This window comes from Silurus meridionalis, chromosome 6 (genome assembly GCF_014805685.1).
Source record: "Silurus meridionalis isolate SWU-2019-XX chromosome 6, ASM1480568v1, whole genome shotgun sequence".
In the NCBI taxonomy this organism is placed as follows: domain Eukaryota; kingdom Metazoa; phylum Chordata; class Actinopteri; order Siluriformes; family Siluridae; genus Silurus; species Silurus meridionalis.
The window spans coordinates 6,676,839-6,696,736 of NC_060889.1; the positions used below are offsets into that span (position 1 = coordinate 6,676,839).

General features: G+C 34.4%; 1 protein-coding gene across 3 annotated transcripts in view; it reads right to left on the bottom strand.

Annotated features, from left to right (window-relative positions):
- The window catches only part of tnr (tenascin R (restrictin, janusin)), a 147,038-nt gene that overhangs the window by 67,559 nt on the left and 59,581 nt on the right, over positions 1–19,898 (bottom strand). For 2 of the 3 annotated variants that reach the window (XM_046852324.1, XM_046852322.1), the window contains exon 2: positions 9,332–9,395. The gene's annotated coding sequence lies outside the window, so the exon portion shown is untranslated. Of the gene's footprint in view, positions 1–9,331; positions 9,396–17,886; positions 18,046–19,898 lie in introns of all 3 variants that reach the window. The other variant, XM_046852323.1, reaches the window with a different exon arrangement.

Sequence of the window (19,898 nt, forward strand, 5' to 3'; positions counted from 1 at the left end):
TTAATTATCCCATTAATCACTGCAAATTTATTTAGATGGCACTTGATTTAGCAAATTCTCTTTTTGCACAATGAGCTAGAGGTGTAAAGCTGAGCAGACCCAGGAAAATGTTATTCTTGTATATCATGCACTGACAGTTAATTGTGCTCATAATTAATTGAGGCCAGAAATTGCTAAATAAGGGTCATGGAATTTGAGTTGTCAAATTAATAAAAATAACAACAATGTATGTCTGTTCTTCTGTAAAAAAGCCTCAGTCAACCTCTTACATTTAAACCTCTCCACCACCATGGGCAAGACCAAAGCGGTCAGGGACAAGATTGTAGACCTGCATAAGGCTGGACAAGACCAGATTGTTGCCTTGGCTGTATGTTTTGGGTCATTGTCATTGTAAGGCCAGGAAGTTCTCACCCAGGATTCTACAGTGCATGGCCCCGTTCATGTGGTGAAGTCTTCCTGTTAAGTCAAGTTTATCTCTATAGTGCTTTTCACAACAGACATTGTCTCAAAGCAGCTTTACAGAATTCTAAAAGTTAAGGTGAATAAACTTTCTCTCGGCTTCTCCAATTAGGGGTCGCCACAGCGGATCATCCGTATTCATGATCCGCATGTTCGATTTGGCCCTTCCTAACGCAACCCTCCCCATTTATCCGGGCTGCACTGGCTTGTGCAACCCTAATGGCTGGGGCTAGTTCCATGACCGGGGATCGGGGAGCACCGAATCCTAGCCACTAGACCACCAGGGAACCTTAAGAGTTAAGGTGAATGGTGTGTATTTATAGCTGATGAGCAGCCATGGTGACTGTGGCAAGGAAAAACTCCCGTAGATGTTATGAGGAAGAAGTTCCTCCCTTGTAATTTTGTTCTAATCCCTCACCTTTCTCAGAATCATCCTTATATGGGATTCAGAATTCTTGCTGGTTGGTAGGGGACCAAATACAAATTAATTGATATATAATATCACAATATTATTATTTCTGGATCTTTTTTATATTCTGTCTCTCTTTGTTAAAATAAACCAACTATTAAAATTCTACACTGTTCATTTCTTTGTAAGGGGGAAACTTACAAAATCAGCAGGGGATCAAATAATTATTCCCCCCTACTGCACATGTATCTAACTGATATATGCATGTGTATCAGCAGAGCAGTCATCAAAATTGTTTCAAGCAGTGAGTGTACGAGATACTAGCATTATTGTCATCCCCCTTTAGCAACTGGAATGCAAGGCTTTTTGAAAGTGCATTCTCTCAGTCTTACCCCTCATTTCCCTTTCATCTTTCTCAGTTGCAGCCCTCGGTTTCCTATGGGGCTATGACTGAGAGTTATTGTGATGCCTTTCATACAAATACATTTTCTTCACAGAAGGCAGATGAGAAAGGTGAGTCAGGAGGAGAAAGTCACAGTGAATTGGAGATGTGCCTTTTCTCAGGTCGTTTTTCAGTACTAGAAATAAGACAAAAACTTTGGCTAAAACACAAGTTCAGCTCAATGTTTCTGAGGCATCTAAACATATAGGCAGCACGATTTCGGTCTAGCACAACATTTAAAAATATATAATTATGTGGGCTTTGTAAGGTTGGTCAGATCTGTTTATGATCTTAGCCCCCGAGAACTTTGATCTGAGGAGAGAAAGTCACCCATCCTTAACCCCCCTCTTTCCCTCCTTGGGAGACGGCCATGTCATGGAAAGGTGACTTAGAAGGTCCCGGAATTCAAGCTACTTTACTTGCATAATGCAGTAATTACATTTTAGGAATGTATACATTTTACCTTCACATGTTTTATATTATTTTAAAGGTCTCAGTGTGATTGGAAATATGATCTCAGGCCTACATCAGTAGAACAGACCTCAGGTTTGGGGAGATTCTGTGCTACTGACATAAGGGTTGCCCCGGAGAAGATCCTTACCAGGTGGTCTAGGTGACATTTGGTTTTTAGGTCACATTCTGTCCTAAAAAAGGGATTGCAAAGCTTTTATCACTTTAAATTTGCAAGTGTTTATGATGGTTTGGGTGTTTAAGGATCTTTGGCAAAATACTCAGGGAAGACAGAACTTCCCACACAGGCTCTGTGTGTCTCTATTGCCAGGTACAGTAACTCTTTAACAATTCTCCAGTAAACTGCATTGATAAATTATTTGGTTTTATACCAATCATGTTATGTAACTTTCTTCTATTATTTGTTTTAGATGTGACATTTGTTTATTGATTATTGCCTAGCAAATAAATGTATAATTCTTGATTAACTCTGAAATTTCCTGAAATCATTTATATCTAGTTGTTTATGTAGTCTGGTGTTACTGCAAATCTATGACCAGGATAGTACAAACTGAAGGCTCATGAACGGATGGAGCATCAAGCACCATGTCTGGGACCTTCTGATTCTTTATGAATGAGCAAGCATTGAGCGGCCTACTTAAAGAATATTAGTTTACCGTTATATCCTCTGACTAAGATTCAGACTGGCCAATGTGCCTCCGTGAGCAGGTATCGTTAGCCGAGCACAAGGCTCTAAGCGAATCCAGGACCATACTGAATGATTATTTGAAAAGACGGAATGCTTAGAATAATCTATTAAAAAAAAAAAAAAGTACAACCAATAGGCTGATCAGTTGAATTAGAGATATTCAAGTTAAATCTTTATTATAAATTGGAGTCAGATTAAAGGTTAAAATTGGATTAATGTAACAAAGTGCAATCTATTTAAGTAATCTTTACAGCCGCGTGAGATAGACTAACACGCAGCATAATTTCACCCACACCAGTGGATTCCTTCGTTGGGACACCCTAAAGCTTTTACTTTTGAGAATGAACTTTCAGCATTAAAGTACAGCTAATTTTAGTATTAGTATTAGTACTAGTATCTGTGAAGAACACTAATACTCAGATGGTAGCTGCAATGCACAAATTTAGCAGCTTTTAAGCACAACGACTTTTTAAAACTCTGACATTGTAATGCCAACTTGTACAGTATGTGGACAGTTAAATACATACACAATGGGCAGCAGTATGTATGTATACCAAATGTGCTCAATATCAGAGGTGGAAGGGTCCTAACATCTTCCACTCGAATAAAAGTACTATTACTATTACTAAAACTTCCCAGTCTAAATATTTAAATCACAATCTAAAATATGTTAAGTAAAGTAGTTTTTTTCTTTTTTTTTTTAAATCAGGAGGGGTGCTCTCCTGTGTAGTGTATATAGAACAAATGGAAATAATTATCAAACCCATTTTACAAATTTAAGTGCAATAACAATTTTATACATTGAAATATCATTTAAAAAATGTGTGTCACTTCAGTGCAAACCATCCCATAAAACATTTTCAAACAATAAAACCACTGTAGGTAGCATAAATTGTGGACTTTGTAGACTATCCTTCTTTTCTTTACCAAAAACACCTACAACAGTTTCACGTGTTGCTGTCAGTATGCTCAGCAGTGTGTCTTTCTGATTATGTCTCTGCAATGTCTCTGCAATTTATACTTTAAGCAAAAGTACCTCATACAACTCCACTTCAAAACAACTGAACTATTTACACTGTTCAGTTGATGTGACTGTAAATTATACCCCTATTTACATTCAAACAAGTGATATTGTTAATGGAACATCAATGCAGTGGAGTTAACATGAATTACTTACCAGCAGGTTGCTCATGCCAACCGGCCATTAGCAATGTTATGCACTGTTGTTGAATGAAATTCTTTCGGCTTCTTCCATTAGGGGTCGCCACAGTAGACCATCCGCATGTTTGATTTGGCACATGTTTTTACGCTGGATACACTTCCTAACGCACCCGCCCCATTTAGCTTGGGACCAGCACTAAGGCTTGTGCAACCCTAATGGCTGTGGTTGGTTCCCTGACCGGGGATCGAACCTGGGCTGCAGCGGTGAGAGTGCCGCATCCTAACCACTAGACCACCAGGAAACCACTGTTGTTGATTTGGCTCATTTAAGCAAAGCCCCTATTAAACTATTAAAACCCTCTTCCTAACTGCCAAAGCAATGCTGTATTAATTGACTGACCATTTGGTCTTTTGTACTGCCTCTATCATCTCCATAAAGTTTTTGCTCTTTGTATTGTATTATCAAATATATAGCTATAATGTTTCAAATAATACTTTGTTAAATAAAGGATTCCATTCACACACAAAAAATCCCCACTTGTCAAATTCATACAGTTCTCGATGTCCTATTTTAAGCCTGAGAATGAAACTCTCCCACTTTGATTGTAATGATTCATTTAATTTTTTAAAATTTTCTAGACAAGTAAATCTACTGAAATTAAAGTAGGAAAAGAAAATCCACATTCATTCATTCATTCCTTCATAATTTGCACACAGTCACTTGTGTGAATTCTTCATTTGGGGTAATTTGCTGAAAAATAGTGTCTCACTATATTGCAATGCATTATGTTAACTGTATGTAAAGATAGAAGGGTAAAGGGTATCTGATAAATGGGAAGGAAACTGTCGCCATCAATATCTATTGTGATTATGGCCCTGGTTTGATGTTGAGGGTTTATATGCTGCTAGTTCGGTCTCTGGGCAAACACAAATTACACCGCATAATAAAGCTGTTGCCTTTCTTGCACTTGAAGCCAAAGTAGTCACTTAAACAGTGGTCTGCCACACTCATGTCTGATTGGTCTGTTGCTATCTTTCTTTAGCACAGTAGTTTGTAGGGATTTAAAATGGAGTACAATAGTACAAACAAAACATCTACATTTTACATATTAAAAACTGCTTTTAAAAGTACAAGTACACAAAAAACTAATCAGTTACAGTTATGCCAGTTTCCAACTTTGCTTAGTAGACACATTTTGTACAAGAGCTACAAAAGTAAGAGCACTTTAAAGATGTACAAATCTTTAGTTGCATACAGGGTTTGTCTTAACCAGGGGTGCACACACATTTGTAGCATGCATGCTACTTTTAAACTGACCAAGTCAAAATGATCTACCCACTATAAAAATGCATAAATAAATATCTTTTTTTTTTAAAATGCAATCTACCCCTCACTACCTTTGCAATCGACCGGTAGAACGCGATGGACATATTGGACACTCCTGGTCTAAACCAGAGGCATGTCTCTTTTATGAGGGATTCTGACTTTAGACTGAAGATTATTTTTGAGGGGAGCAGTATTAAATCCAAAGCCACTGTATGACAGCTTGATCCAATTAGTGACATTGAAATGCATGCCTTAGCCTGTATAATAATGGAATGCCCTTGGAGGTCAATATTAAATGAAGCATGTGTAATTAATAGTATCATCCTGTTCAAAAGCACTTTTTTTTAACACAGAAGGCATCCCTGGAGAACACATCGAATTTAAAGATTGTGCATCTTTCTTCATTTATAGATTAAAATATTGCTGTAAAAAAATTATTACAAAATAATAAAAGGGCCTGGATGAAGTACTATTTTACTTCTATATTTTATCAGAATCAGAATCAGAATCAGGTTTATTGGCCAAGTGTGTTGACACACACAAGGAATTTGGTTCCAGCCGTTAGTATAAACTGCCTATTAATAAATCTGGAAATGCTATTTAGAAATGAAACAAATTTGAAGTGATGAATGTGATAGTAGCACACAAGGCCCTTTCACACCTACCATTTCCATGCATTCTGTATGATCTGATTAACCTCTTAGTTGTCAGCACCATGCCCGCACGACCGATATCCCATTGTTCTCAGGTGTTAATGTTTAGTAATAAATTAAATAAAAAGGGACAAGAGTAACCATGACTAACTATACATCATTCTAAAGTTCAAACCCTCAAGCAGCAATTTTAGATCACTCTTTTTGAATGCACAACATATACTGAATGTAGTTGCTGAAGGTGTGTAAGCAGTACACACAAACAGGGGGGTGTAAACAGGGTTCAACGTGTCTCTGAGATGCATTGTGATCTGATCACTCACACTGAAGGAAGATTGGTCTGAGATGTATACAAAAATTCCCAAGGCATCACAGATGGACTGCATCATTCTATCTTAAGCTGGAAAATGCTACATTTTTGTGAGACTGTTTGAAAATGTATGTAAATGCTTAGGCTCTCCAGCACCGGGGTAATGGATAAAGGGAATGCTACTGTATAACAACAGTCATGAAGGAATGACGTTGCCTTTTGTATCTCCATTTGCTATCACATCGTCCCGACATTTATAAATTGTGTTTGCAGAGTTGTTTGCAGTTACACAGTTAAAGAGGAAGACTACCATAATAAATGTGTGTATGACATCCTGCCTCCAGCAGAACTGATGTATAAAATTTGATCACAAGTGCTTACTGGTGATACATTCAAAATGCTAATACTAAACTAAACAAAGAAACAAGAGTTTCTTCTTCCATCTATGTTTCTATAGGTTCTACAAAATCTGCATGCATGTATAATATACTCAAGCAATTTTGGTCTCAATCGGCTGCTCAGCAAATCGACATAAGCAGCTGTGTACATAGAGCCTGCATACATTTAACCTTTCCCACATAAACACTGGCATATCTGTTGGATAGCTCTTAACACAGCACCTTTCATCACATCTGCCTCTTCATCACTGCTCACATCTAATTACAAAGTCAACAAACCAAATGAATGATACCTGGTCAGCTGTAGACCATAGCTGTATAGATGGTTCTATAACTATAAATACACAAGTGTTTTCTTGTGTACTACATTAAAAAGCTAAGATTATACCACAACTACAGTACATGTTTGACAATGTATTATTCCCCTGTGGTATTCAATTATGCACATTTTAAAGAGTTACATATATTAATAACTATATCAAAAAGTGCCTTTCATATTACCATTACAGGTAGTACTAATGTGCAATCATAAAAACCTATAAACACCATTCAATTTAGCAGGCTAACTGAGGCTCCTGTTACCCATGTCCTGATAATAAACCTGAGAAACTGCTCAAGCAACTCCACTTATAATTTTTTTATTATACTACATGACAGAATGTTAACTGCTTAATTGTATCATGCCCCCTTAAAGCTTTTGCACTAATTACACTTTTTACACATTTATCTCTCTGTTAAGCTACACATGCTACTCGTGATATACCAGTGATCCTGACCTTCTGCTCTCCAGACCCTCCAGATTTATTATAATGCACTAATTCTGGCTGCAGTTATTATCAATTGAGGATCAGATTACTGTGTACAGTACCACTTAGAAACCATGCAGATAGCTTTGGACTGCAATTAATTTGACTAATTAGCTAAATAAAGTCTACCTAAAATGGATTATTATATTTCTGTGAAGCTGCATGGTGACAATGTTTATTATAAAATTATTAATCTAATAATATATTTAAATAACTATGCAAATGAAAGTTAATTGACTTCATTCACTCATCTCTGTACTGTCTCTACACTGAAAAACATTATAAACGTGACCTATGTGTATGATTCCAATCAAAACATATCAGTATTTACTATAGTTAAAACTAAATGCTACATTTTAAGACATACATTTAGACCAGACAGGGGATACTATGAAAAATCAGTCCAGTACTATCAATTTTCTGTGTCTGGCTGAATCAGGGGTCAAGAAACCAACTTTACAAGGTGATAAAAATGCTTCATCAGGCCATAGTTTAGCCATCTGTAGTAGGTCCCAAATGTTTAAAATTTTGTAAGAATTACGAACTTAGACATTTTAAATTACTTTGAACAAAACCTTCAGCAAAAACCTCTTTAATAATCAGAGCCCTTTATGTAAAACCTTATTTGTGGGATAACAAGAGACATCCATTTGTGCTCACAACATGTAGCACAAATACAGCAAGCAAATGTGCTATGAACAAAAATAAAAAATAAATATATATTATCAAGGCATGTGGATATGCTAATGAAAAAGAAAGATTAAATATCCCCATATATATGCCTTACATATTTTCTTTTTTTTTTGTTTCAAAGACTGCCTTTCTGTCAGTAATTAAAAAAATTATTTCATCAAAATAGAACAGAACTTTCCAAGATCACTGACTGCTGTTTAAGATTTTTAGTGACTGTAGATGCCAAGATGCCAAGATACATTTTTATTATTACTTTCTAATGACTACCTTTCGAATGATCTTTCAGATTTCCACTTTACAACATCTATGTGACCTTTACTGATAACATAAATAGCTTAAACACTTCTGGAAGCTACTGTATAATCATTTTCAGACTGGATTACGGTATTCAACATCCTGCTCTCCAGTGTAATGGTATATCTTCTCTACAAGGAATTTGAATTGTTCTCTCATGTTCTCCTTTACTAAAGTCACTCCAATGAAAAAGAAATCAGATTCAAATTTCATTTCTTTGCTTTTCAGACCTCAAAGTGCTCTGTACAACATTATCTATGCTTGTTGATTCTGAACTACACAGCAGAACACCATCAACTGTCATAATATCCAGGGCACTTGGCATGTCCTCTACTTGTAAATCAAGATCTCATTGCTTAAGTGCACTCACTCTTTAGTGAGAGGAAGGGCTTCAAATAATATCTAAATGGCACAGTCTCTACAGAGCACAAAGGTTTGACCTCATCAGACAATGTCTAGAATAACACATTTTATTTCTCTGCACTGAGCTTTTTTCTTTAGTCTATACATTTAATTCCTTTCCATTCACTGACCAGACAACTCCTGCAACAGTACAAACAGCATCACTGTTAGTGATCCAAACATTTGTTTGTGTCATTGCAGCTTCATATGACAAATGCTGATGTAAATTGAAAATACCTCATACTTAAATAAATTATTTCAAGGATCTCTTACACCTCAGATAAAAAAAACATTTATGTCTTTCAATAATAAGCAGGTTAGAAATATGTACATACATCAAAGTTAAAACACAATTAAAAAGAAGAATTGCATATGTTTGTATACTGAAAGCTCAGCAGAACGCAGGCATTATGACAGAAATGAGAAAGTGCAGTTGTCACCATAATCACCACAACTGAACTGAATGTCCTTGACATCAGGTCTCACACCTACAATGTTTGACCTACTGGCTGATACATACTGATTCTATAAATAATAAAGACAGAAAATACCAAGGAATACTGTAATTGGTGCATTGTTATGTAAGGATATCCTGGTAAGATAAAGTTCTATTTCCATTTTAAATACTTCAAAATATATTTTTTGTTTGAAGGACGTTACATATTCTTATATACAAACAATGTAATGTAATAATAATAATTAATAATAATAATAATAATAATAATAATAATAATAATAATAATAATAATAATAATAATTATAATAATAATAATAATAATAATAATAATAATAATGGATGCAGAAATAACAGATCTTACCATGAAGGGTCAATAACTGTCTTCTTGTTTTTCCAGGCTTACCTCAATGGAAAAGGCTTAACACCTGTTCAAACACACACACACACACAAACACACACACACACACACACACACACACACACACACACACACACACACACCACTGTGACCAATTAAAACTGTACTGAAATTCATTAAACAGTCCGATACTTTAGGGCTGATCTGGCACTGATTAACATTTTAATCAACTAATTTATTAATATCAAGCTTTTTATAACACAAAAAAGTGTTATGCTTGCAGCAGATCCTAAGAGACGGAATCTGCTTTCTTTTAGTAGCTCAGCAAAAGCCAAGGTCTTTGGATCTCTAACACAAAATTAAATGGCTTCCTACATCCTACAGACAGTAAAGATTCTGAAACCCAACCAATTCACACTAATTGATACAGTATAGGAGGATACTTGGTGTTATCTCTGCTGCATATCTTGCAAATTATTTGGATTGACGCCATTATGACATTTAAATTATATTAAGTACATTTAAATATGTTACTATGCTGTTCCAGAAAACAGATATAAGGGAATGATAAGACCAGCATAACATATGAACTTAAATGTGCCACATAAAGAGAAAAAGAAAGTGAAGTAAAAATTATTTGACTATTTTACTTGCAAATAGCCTCGGATCCTCTAAATGCACATGGACAGTCTAAATCTGTAAAACAAGCCTATCCACATTTTCCAGACACATTTGCTACTTATGACTTATCTCTTACCTAAACATGGATGTTTAAAGTTGACTTACTCTGTATAGTCAAAAGGTTCTGGATATTATCATAATCATGTGTCCTTTCAAAACCCATTCTTTGCTGTTATAATAATTTATATTCTTCAGAGATGACTTTCCACAAGATTTTAAAGTTCCTGTGCATAAGGGCATTAGTGGTTGGGGGCACAGATGTTGAGTGAGGAGGGAAGAGGTGCAGCTTAAAGGTGGTCAGTGTGGTTGATGTCTGGGCTCTGTGCAAACCACTTAAGTACTTTGTATAAAACAGCATACAAACGCATTCTAGCATACACATTGCTTCCATCTTCGTGGAAAGAGTTTTGGAAAAAAAACGCAAATGGGTGTGAGAGTAAGAAGGTCACAAACATCTAGCCATATATTGTACAGTAACTTCCTGAATGAGAGGTTTTCTACATGATTACACCCTTAAACAAATTTAGAAATAACAGGGCATAATTTCTTTTTATGTAGAAAAAGCATTTTTAACTCAACCCCCTTTGCCCCCTTAAAGGCACTTTCTTTACTTAGTTGTTCTCCAGATACTGCACATTCTGCTTAATGCTTTCTATTTATTGTTTTACATGTTAATAAAAATTATGATGGGTTGTGCATGTGACCTTTCATTAAGAGACGACTGGGTGTGATCTTTATATCTTTCAGAAGATGTCAAATAGGCCTCCGTAAATCACTCTGAGTGAAGCACTCTGAGCTTCTTTGATCTGAACTCAACGTTGTGTTATTCAGAACCTTTAGTTAAGGAGAAAAATAATGAAGGGGTAGGAAAAGAGGCAGATCCATCCAAGTGTTTGGAGAAACAGGACCACCTTGTGTAATTTGTTAACCTCAGGAAACCCTATTTCTCATGTGTTGATGCAGCAGGTAGATTCTCTCACTGCGACCATGTATCACTTGTCAAAAGAAACCTGTCTCACCTTATTTCTCCTCCTAAGGAAAAGATTACAAAAGTGGTACCAAGAGTTCAATACAGCTTCTAGACCAATCACACCTTAAGTGCCAAATGATCTTGTCAGAAATTAACATAGTTACAAATAAAGTACACAGAAACACAGAAAAAAAAGATAAATGTATATATATATATATATATATATATATATATATATATATATATATATATATATATATATATATATATATATATATATATATAATTATAATGAATAAAACAACTAGAAGAGAAAGTAATGTCAATCAAGTATTACATTGCAAGTAAAAGTCAAGGAACAGTAATAATGTTTTTGGTAAAACCTATAGACGGCAAGCTAAAGAGGGATCACCCATTGCACAAATGTGTAGTGTTAATACTCAACACAGATGCTTGTGTCTTGCCCATACTACTGTACAGCATCTGTCAGCTCTCCTATAATGCTGGTTTAAACTGAAGCTTGTATGATTTTGCAGTTCAGTTTGGTGTTGGCCTTGCTCTGAATCATCATGATTAATGTGTTCAAAAATTTAAATGATCTAGTGGGGAGTCACACAAATATGCAGAAAAAAAATATGACGGAGCTTCATTCTGCCAAAGAGCATACATTATTGGGTATCATTTATAAAATAGATAATAGACTATATTAAAATATGTAATAGCCTTTTTAAGGTTTAATAAATAATTAACCTTTTTGAAGGTCTCGGGTTTTAGGGGATTGTCATAACTTGAGAATAAACCATAACCAAAGTATTGGCTTTAGCATTAGACTTTATGTTAAACTGGCAGGAAATGTAATTCATGATGCATTGTTTCCAGAGCCTGCTGTGTTGTCTTGCACTTTTTCTGCTTTTTTTCTGCTTTGCTACCTGTCTTTATTATTCTTTAGGCTTTGTATCATTACACTTCTGTATATTACAATAGACCTAAAATGTGTTTCTCGTGATATAATTAAATATTTTATTATTACATACAATAAAAATGTATGTAGATTTTACCAGAAAACCTAATATTAATGACTAAAAAAAAAAGATAAATTTTATGTTAATGAAAATAGCTTTTTTGGAAAGCATTATTTATTTTGTGCAAAAATCATTTATGTGATAAATAGGGCTATTCAATGTATAAATTAAAACATGATTAATAGCATATCTTGGAAATAAAGGCAGTAAGCCAAGCAAGCATAACCAGTTAATGGTATCGAGCACAAAAATTCATCTTTGGCTTTTGCACAAGACATGAATCCATAGGCCACATTTTAAATACAAATAATTTGCACAGGTTGGCAATTGTAAGGAGGGAAAATGATTGACTTTTGTAGAATATGAATATACAGGCTACATGTATTTAGTGCGTATAAGTGTGCAGAGTGAAATATCATTGGGAACTCTTTTGTAATACTGTGAATAAATAATGCTGCATTTTTGCCCACAGCAAAATGACTATACTGTAATGCAGTTTCATGAAAAACTTCAAGGGAAACGCATTATCATGTTTTCAGTGGTATTGATTCTAAAACTTAACAGCATACTGTATTCAAGTCATTTCAAATAATTCTAGAAACACACTGTATATCTTGGGCAATTATGTGCAATAATTTTAGTGCAATAATATTAATATTATTATATGTCCTTTCTGCCATCTGTTTCACTGCTGCCACAAATTACATTTCATGCTGCAGCACATTTCACTTAATATATAACTTAATATAAATTTATTAAAACTTTACACTAATCTATACTTTAATTTTATGTGAGCAACTGCGATCCAACAATTTCCCTTTGGGATCAATAGGGTATTCTGATTCTGATTCATTACCTTATAAGTTTAGCTATGCTTTCCTAAACTTAAGGTGACGGTTAAACTTAAAGTACGGATAGACGGAAAACCCCAAGTCTTGGCAAAAACAAGCATGGCGTGAAAGTTCTTCAAACACCAACAATTATTTTGAAGACCATCTCCCACACTTAGCTGTGTCTCCCAAAAGTATCAAGCACGGAGGCTAAATTACTATATATACCTTCAATTACTATATGTCATTGCCTCACAGCCTGTGATTTGAAGAAAATGTGAATATAAGTGAATCTTTATTGTTGCCTATATAAGTGTCTCCCTCCATCAGGCAAAATGAACCCAAATACAGAATACAGGCTTCGAAAGGCTCTGCTTTTAATCCTGAATAATTCTGACTGCTCTTAGCTCTTCCATTCTTACTGAAGTGAAGCAGGGACAAATATAAATATATATATATATATATATATATATATATATATATATATATATATATATATATATATATATATATATATATATATATATATATATATATATATATATATATATATATATATATATATATATATATATATATATATATATATATATATATATATATATATATATATATATATATATAGAGAGAGAGAGAGAGAGAGAGAGAGAGAGAGAGAGAGATAATAAAACAGAGAGGTAAGTGAGGAAAGAGGGAGTGCTACCTTTTCCATATCTCTCTGATACTCCCCAATGTCAAATAAGTCATCAGCCATCAATCTTTTATCTGTGCTTTTTCAAGTTCTAAAGTGACTGTGTTTGAAGGGAGCGAATAAACATGATTGCACCTTGATGCAGCGATATGACACAAATGAGTGCTTTTCTGTGCATGAGCAACAAAGGATGTCAAGTTTTTGTGTTTTGAACAATAAAACAAAGTTTTCTTTCCCTCTAAAGGTAAATTACTTTTATCCTCAACTTTTATCATTTCTAAGGCAAGCGTTTCAAGCATTCCACTGAAACAAAGGTATACTAGTTAAGCACCAGACAAAGAAGTTTCATCTTCAAGGGAAAACAAATAAATAACTAAAAAGCCTAGATGTAAGGGCTCTAGTCTGGAAACATAATGGGTAACAGTGATGATGCTCCACACAGCTTATTTGGTTTGGTGTCAGATCTATTTTCATTAATTCTTAATTAATTAATTAATTCTTCCACCTACACTCTCCCAGGTTTCTACCTACTACCTACTACCTCCCAGGGTAGTATTATTGTTATTGCTAATGTTACCACCCCAAGATTACACTTACCAGCATTAAACAATATTAGGAACAAACAAGTAATAAAAAATAAATAGAAAAAACTCATAAATAAATGTCAGGTCCATCAATGAAACATTGTACTAATGAGACAAAATGTATATGGGTTTTGAGAGTTAATAAAATGTAATATAAAGTAACACCTCCTGATGGTATCTGTAATCCAGTCTTTGAAAAATTATTGTCGTTGAATAATTACAGTATGTTGCTTGCTACAATATCCATTAATGTCTACATATTCATCTTAACATGTTCCTTTGTTCGGCTATTGAAGTGGAATACTTTAAAACAAACCACAGATGGACAAATGTGGTCTGTGTACAAAGTATCTTATTTAAGCATTTAAGTGGCTAGGTAATCCTTGTTAGCAGCGCTAAACACGCACTGCTCTGGTCACAGCTCTAAATCTACAAAAAATTACACTTAGACAATTAAACATTATGCAATTTTTTATACATTTAGAGCATAGAATGTATTTATATGTGGGTGCTTAAATTTAACAATAGCAGTTATTAAAGTTAATTAAAATGATATATATGAAAAAAAAATTCTTGTTCATATAAAAATAAAAATTAAATTGAAATGTAACTGATGCATTATAAGTTATCAGCCGACATTCTGCTTGAAAGATCACATTTATTTGAAAGAGATGTATAACAACACAAATAATATCAGCACTCAAGAACACTCCTCTCCCAGTTTTTTCTCTTTACCTCTAATGATGCTGTAAATTTTGCAGGGGAGGAAGGGTCAGAAACATTTCTCTGCATGCCCAATCAACCCCAGCCAAGCTGTTACTGCTGATGCATTGTTAGGAATGAAGGGGGAAAAAAGGGCATTCCAAAAACAGAACATGCTAATGATGGAATAGCGTTTCTAAGACCACCATAATTAATCCCTATAAACAAAAATACTGAATATTATTGTGACATACATATCTTTGCACACAAGTGCACATTCTATAATTGAAGCAGCACAAAAAAGACAGATTCTTTAAGCTTTATTTGTGGTCTGTTCAAACAAATAAAACGGCATCCTGAAGACTGCTGACAAGTGCGGAAGTGACCACTTTGCTCGATACTAATTAAAACCATGACAGAATCAATTGATCTACATTATTCTTTAAAAAAAAATGCACAAGGAAGCAAGATTTACTGTTAATGCAGGAGAATTTTCTCACTACTACTGGTTTCTACAGTGACCAATTATAGTGGTCAGAGTTACATGATAGATCTTTTGGATGGCAGTCACTTTCTGCTATGCAAGAAACTGACTGCTTGATAATGCATTCGGAGTCCAGCAATGATAAATTGCAGCCTATTATTCTTTAGTTCAGCTGAGAATTGTTGGCTCTGTGTATGTTTCCTGTGGCTGAAGCTCACATGAATGGACTTTCACAAAATAGCCAGTGTTAAAATAAATCTACTCAGATCTCAAGAATGGCAGAGCCCTTGACAGGGAAGGCAAAAGTCACTGTAACATATAAAATGTTTACAAAAGTTTACATTCATATGTGGCAAATTGAAATAAAAGCATTTTATTCACTCATAAACATTTAAGGCATTTGTCAGATGCCCCTATCTAGAACAACTAATTATCATATTCATGCAAATGAGCAGATATGAGGTCAAGGGCCTAGCTAAAGGGCCCAAACTCACGTCCTTTGGACCCAAAGCCGAATGCCTTAACCACTAAGCTAAGCACCTCCTATAAACTGCTTAGTGCTTTCTTCTGTTCACAAATATCTCAGTTACTCTGGACAAGACACCAGCCTGTTACAGAGCACACACACACACACACACACACACACACACACACACACTACTCTCTACACCATCAAATTTCCTTTCATGTAATCCTGTAAACTGAAATGCTGTTTCTACCAGACTCATTTTTAATATTTCTCTAATGTCAATAGAAAAATTATAATATATGACTCAAACACATTTAAGGCTATTAAGCCCTGATTAGGATCTAATATGCGTCTCAATATATTTTTATGTATTGGTAAAGAATTATGTAAAAATCTGAAAAAATATAAAATATAAAATAATGAATTGAAAAAAGATGACCTCTGAAAATCTATTTTTTTTCTCAAACCAGATACTGTAAACAGAATGTTAAATGCAAAACATCTGTTACATCCCAGAACCACCACCATCACCATCACACATGGGTTTAGAGGCAAATAGAGTTTATAGTTTATTTAGATTATAGTTTATATAAAAAATCAGTAAAAATTGACAAACCAAAAGAAAAGATCTCAGGACTAAGATTCTGACAGAAAGTCATGCAATTATCAAGAGGGCAAAACTAAGCAGAGATAACTGTGAATTCTAGGAATATGAGATTGGTTTATAAGCATCACTATTCAGAGTGACTTACAGAAATTCTTCAAAGACATGGAGTAAGAATACACATGGAGTAAGAATCTCAGCTGTTCAGACGTCTAGGGGAAGGTGATTTAAACACCAAGGGGCTAGAACGGAGAAGAGATTTAATACATGCCACCATTGTACCATGATGATTGCTACAATTTTTTACTTTTTGCTGGCTTTGACTTTTAAAATAGACAATGTGTTCATACATCAGAACAACCCAATCAAGCTATTTAAATGTTTTTTTAGCATTATTGATGATGGTTATAATATACTATTATATTATATCATTATATTATATAGTTCATAAAGAAATGTTGTTCAGAAGAAATTGAGCCAGTCAAACTAACCACCAAGTTTAAAAATGGGGTTGATAGACACTGTTTTTCTGGTAGGTAATCTGTCAGTTATCCAAGCCTTCATTTGTAATAATCTTTGAGACAGAAATAAAAATAAAGAAATAAATCAACCTCCTTTACATACACTATATTCCAGTATTCTCACACGTTCTAGAAGAACAGAGACATCTCATGTATGACTTAAATGTGAATTCCATGTGCCAGTCCTGCATGGGGTGCATGGTAACTGTTCCATAATGGTGGATGCATCAGAAATTGGATTTGGAGACATCCTACCACAACAAGAAGTCCTGCTTGACTAAACACAATTATTACATTTTTGGGACACCAAAAAATATGGGCCCTCTTCTTTTTAAATTTACAATCTCATACAATTCTGAAACCAAGAAGAAGCATGAATAAAACATGACTCTCATGCTCATACTTAGGATCCACTACACATCAGTATTGTTGTAGATGATTCATAGTCTCACTATCCAGTGCCAGCCAGATGAGAACTGGTTCACTTTTGAATGTAGCAGCTCTTAAAGTTTCTTCTTATTTTGTTTGTTAGGAAGTTTTCCACTTTTTATATCACCTCTGGTTTGCTCTTAATCTCTACATCCATATCTGGATGTCTAACAATGTCTATTCTTAAATGTGCTGTATAAACTAGATTGAATTGCAATGACCTGGAGTGAACTAAATCGGGCTAAGACTGATACAGTCACACAACTGTATCTCCCAGAGAACTAATTTCATTACACTTCCATTTTCATTCCATTTTATTTAGCATTGTACCATTATCTAAGCTATTCTTCATGAAAACAAGCATCAGCCCATACCACTATAGTGTTCCACAAGGAAAACCTGTGTACCTCTTAATATTTTGAATAAATTAATCACATAGACCTATTTATCCCTAGCCACTGGATAGCAAGAAGTGAAAAAGGCATACAAACTTCTGTACACTAAGTACTAGTGAGACTCCATGTGTTCAGACAAGTTCCATTTGCTTCCAAACAAACTGGTTCTTACTGACCTTTCTCAGCAATCACCAGGAGAAATGATTGGTCCTGTTTTTTATCCAAAAAAATACACAGAATTGTTTATACTGCTCAGTAATTCAACTGTGGAATCCTTTTCCAGTGTGTCCTGAGAGATCAGTCCCCTATTTTCTGAAGATGGAACATTCCTGGACCTGGAGGTGAGAACATATGATATATCCACAGAGTAAAGAAAATTCATGCACCAGTTAATTTAATTTTTTAATAACATTCAGTGCATTCATGCTATCTGTTGCAGACAAATAAGCAAAAGGCAAACTAAAATTATCTCCTTCAAAGAAGGTCACATGTCTGCCCGTCTTTATTTAAGGGCTTGATAATGTCCAGCTGCTAATGAGATTTATTTTCGACTGCCAAATCAATCCTGGTCAATTGTATAAGTCATAACTAAAAGCATTACCAGAAAGGCTGGGCTGAGAATCATCCATCATATTAATGATGCCATAAAAATTCAAAGAATGCATTAGTATGCTTTTAAAAATGTAGAAGTCAAGGATCTGTTACTATGCTGTAGATATGTACAGTTATGTGCAAAAAGGTGAAGTTTACTACTAAATCCTTTTGTTATTATCTGGGCCACAGCTAAATAAGTAAATTGAAAATCATTTCAGCTGTGGCTGTTTCCATCTGTAAAATGTCACATACATAAATAGGATAAGGGCTGACCAAATCAAAATTGTTATTAAATTCTGTTCCAATTACTGTAGACTTTTTTTTTATTGACTACATTGTTCCACTCAAGGAAAAATCAAGGACAATCAAAAGCAACAAACTAATATGTAAATAACACTTTTTACTGCACTCACTGATTACATAAGAATAGTAAGACCAAATATCAAGATGCTGTTTATCTTTGTATGGTCATGGCCTTGGGTTCAGATGTCATAATCAGTAAAGAGACCCACAATTTTACAGGTTTGCAGAAGATCGCTTATCTACGCAGCACATATTTTATAATATTATTTTCTAGTGTTATTTATTTTTCAATGATTTTCCTGTAATTAATTTATTATTGCCATTATTATTAATCTCAGGAAAGTAGAACACTCCTTGCGGCTATCAGAGAATTAAAAATGAGAAGTATTATGTCAAACTTAAAAGAATTTGCTGATTTATTTTAAGTGTGATTGTACAAAACTTTCATGGGATCATAGCACACTTTCATGTAGCAAAGAAAACACTTTGCACTTGTGTTAAAAAGTATATTAATGAGTATATCAATGTACAGTATAAACTGAGTGATAATGTATGTATGTTTAAAGGAAACATGAGACCTGTGGGTCTGTGTGTGTTTTCTCCAATTCTGTGGATAAAATAGGTAAACCTGATAAGGAACAGATCATCTTACCATTTTCTAAATTTAAATATACTTAGTAGTCATATATTACAACAGGATATTATGTCATTATTACTCATGTTTATCTATGGATAACACTTAAAAAAAAAAAGACACTGAAAATTAATTTAAATTAAGTTGGTAAATAGTTTAGCAATGATGAGGCTCATTGCTTTTGCTTTTTCTCACAAAAAGCAATAACGAACCAAGCACAACCACAACCTTCTTTTTTTGGTTCAAATACACATTAAATTCTCAGTATCCACTACAGTTAAGCAGCAATTACAATATTAAATTGATATATACTAGGCAGTGTTTATCAAGACTAATCATAGACATTATACAATGGATTAAGGCACAGAATGTGAATTTTAAATACTGAATATGTTGGCCGGTATGATCTGTTATCATACAGCTGCCTGGGAAAGCACAGAGAAATATGTAAGCTCACTGCGATTCAATGGTCTATTACATTTGAAGATTAGAGAGTCATTTGCAAGACTGATCTGCTGCAGTGCCCACATGATAGAAAGGCAGCAAGCTTACTAAAATGATGAAAGCAGGTTACTAAATAGCTTGGCTTTCTTCCAGATTTAATCATCTCTGAAGAGTCCTTACACCCTAGAAATTTATGAGAATATATCTTGCTAG